Source organism: Bison bison, unplaced genomic scaffold (genome assembly GCF_000754665.1).
Source record: "Bison bison bison isolate TAMUID 2011002044 unplaced genomic scaffold, Bison_UMD1.0 scf7180017864148, whole genome shotgun sequence".
NCBI lineage: Eukaryota > Metazoa > Chordata > Mammalia > Artiodactyla > Bovidae > Bison > Bison bison.
In genome coordinates this window covers 3,898,603-3,901,593 of record NW_011494720.1, presented here as the reverse complement: position 1 = coordinate 3,901,593, position 2,991 = coordinate 3,898,603, and the positions used below count along the sequence as shown (strand labels likewise).

The following is a 2,991-nucleotide window of genomic DNA, read 5'->3' as shown; positions in this document are numbered from 1 at the left end:
AAAACGATGTAATGTTTCCCACGTGTGGCCTGGAAATGAACATACTGAATAGTGTTTAGTGATCAATGGAGTCTGACAGAGGAGAGGTAACTAATTTACATGAATTGTGTCCTGTGTTTTGGAATCAAGGAAGGCTTATTAACAATAAGAAGGAAGAACAATGAGATTGGGGAAGTTAGAGATGACACTTCCTCTTCTTTTGAAAGAGCTTTATTCTCTGGCCAGCTTCTAATGGTCGTCTTGTGGAGCTGCCCCAGCTGTGGCTGCATACGGAGGAATCCTCAACCTTGACCTCAGAGTATTATGAATTTTCTGAAATCAGGGATAAAGAGCTGGTACTTGGATTTACTCTCTTTTTATTGCATGTAAGTAAAACCACTCCTTGGCTGACGTATAAAGTCATTGCTTGGCATCTCAAGATGGTGAAGCAACGGATACTCTGGCACTCTCTTTAAAATAGTGAGCTGTGAGTAAGATGTGACTCTTGGGATGTCATGTTTGCTCAGCTTTTCATAAACTTGCTGTTGGGAAGTCCAGTGCTACAGACACTTTTAGAGTTTTGAAGGAGAGAACTGTGAACTCTCCTTTCTTCTATTTCTGTAGTGGATGTTGTATTGATAACTGCTGGGACTGCAGACCACGGGTTTGATTTAGAGGAACAGTTTGGCATGTGTGTGGGTCCTGAGGAATTCATCTGGGAAAACACTCTGTGGCCACCCTCTTTTGAGAAGGTGTGTTCTTTGTAGAGAATCCTCCTTTGTATGCAGACCGCTGGAGGGGATTTTACTTTTAGATAAAAAGTCACAGGCTTGATAAGATATCTCCGTATGAAATGGGAACTTAGGTAATGTTGGTTCAGAGGTTTTTACCCAGGACGTCTGGAACGTTTGGTTTTCTTTGCTTGTGAATGTGTGAAAGAAACTTAATTGTAAGAGACAGGATTATAAGCCACCAAGGCATTGCTGACTGTAGTAGTGGAATTTATTAGTATGTAGGGGCCTGTGTGTTCTTAGGCATTGTATAGTCATACACAGACTCGGATTCCTCTACAGCTAATTAAAATTTGACTTGGAAATAGAAAGAGAAAGAACATGGGTTTCCTTCTGCGCACATCATGCAAGTGAGAAGAAAAAGGACTTCAGTTTGTATATTTGTTGGTATACATATTCTTTATTTTTAAACGTCTCTCTCCTCTCTTTATATATCAAGTGTCTTTTCTGAAGATAGTCCATGTGTGAACTCTTACAGGCAAGCTGCGTTAAGCAGTATGGAAATAGGAAGTTCTTTCCTGTGGTGGCTTGCTGTGGCAATAAGTGATAAGAAGTTACTTCATGACTATTGCCTGAGACTTTCCTTTTTACTCGCGTATCCTTTTTGAGCAGTTCACTTCTGCTTTCCACCTGCTGTGGAGGCCAGGCAGAATGAGTTGGGAACTCGAGCAAGTTTAATGGGTAAATGGTGTATGAGAGTGAAGAAAATCCTATAAGCTCTTTAGTATTGAAGAAAATCCTACAAATGGAAGAATTACTGGACTCTTCAGTGTTCGGAACAGTGCCTGTCCCATACTAGGCTCTCAGTCAGTGTTTGTGCAATGAATGAATGATTGGGCTTGTTCATAAAATGAGTGTGGTCTGGCAGTGTTTGCCTTATCTCTATGACTCAGGCACGTAAGGAAGTCCAGGTTGGAAAAGGTCAGAGTGAAGCAGGAGAGGAGAATATGAAGGTGGGAAGAGAAGAAAGGGTATATAGAAAAGACATGATAAGAAACCTTAAGAGTGGCGTTATGGTGGCCTGTGTAGAGGTGTAGAGGGGGGCGGAAGTGGTGATGGGGAAGGTGGTGAGGACGTAGAGTCTGAGCTGCCAGTAGAGATGGTGGTTGAGGTGGTGGTGGATCCTGGAGGTGATGGTGGAGAGGGTGGAGGTGGTGGTGGATGCTGGAGGTGGTGGTGGATGCTGGAGGTGGTGGTGGAGATGGTGGACGTGGTGATGGAGGTCCTGGAGGTGGTGGTGGAGATGGTCGAGGTGGTCATGGAGGGAATGGTAGAGGACGTGATAGAGCTGGTGGTGGAAATGGTGTTGAAAGTGGTGATAGTGGAGAGTGGTCTTGGTGAAGGTGACGGTAAAGACCCATAGATGTGATGGTAGAGATGATAGTGGTGGTGATGGAGGTGGCGGTGGAAGAAGTCGTGAAGTGGAGGTGATGATGGCGGGTAGTGTGATGTAGTCGGGAAACAGTTTGGGGATTAGACACATCTGTTCATAGTCTGTATCCACCACGTACTAGCTCTATGACCTCTGAACCTTCAAAGTGATAATTATAATAAAATGAGCTTTTTGTGCTGTCATGTAAGGATTAGAAATGCAGTTGCATGGTGCCTGCCATCGCATAGATCTTTACCAAATGGCAATTGCCAACAAATTTTCTTCAGTTTTTAAAACTCTATGGTCACACTTACAAATTTAATCACCAATTTATCTTTTTTTTTATTTTGTGTTGTTTTCTACATTCATATAGCTTTCTCAAGAGGCAGGTCAGGTGGTGTGGTATTCCCATCTCTTTCAGAATTTTCCACAGTTTATTGTGGTCCACACAGTCAAAGGCTTTGGTATAGTCAATAAATCAGAAATAGATGATTTTCTGGAACTCTCTTGCTTTTTCCATGATCCAATGGATGTTGGCAATTTGGTCTCTGGTTCCTCTGCCTTTTCTAAAACCAGCTTGAACATCTGGAAATTCATGGTTCATGTACTGCTGAAGCCTGGCCTGTAGAATTTTGACCATTACTTTATGCACCTGACCTGCCTCTTGAGAAACCTATATGTATATGCAGGTCAGGAAGCAACAGTTAGATCTGGACATGGAACAACAGACTGGTTCCAAATAGGAAAAGGAGTACGTCAAGGCTGTATATTGTTACCCTGCTTGTTTAACTTATATGCAGAGTACATAATGAGAAACGCTGGGCTGGAAGAAGCACAAGCTGGAATCAA

At 42.7% G+C, this 2,991-nt stretch overlaps 1 protein-coding gene across 2 annotated transcripts in view; it reads left to right on the top strand.

The window, feature by feature from the left end:
- Nucleotides 1-213: 213 nt before the first annotated feature.
- Nucleotides 214-2,991, top strand: part of IPCEF1 (interaction protein for cytohesin exchange factors 1) — a 170,697-nt gene continuing 167,919 nt past the window's right edge. For both annotated transcript variants that reach the window (XM_010840846.1, XM_010840845.1), the window contains exon 1: nucleotides 214-365. The gene's annotated coding sequence lies outside the window, so the exon portion shown is untranslated. The remainder of the gene's footprint in view (nucleotides 366-2,991) is intronic.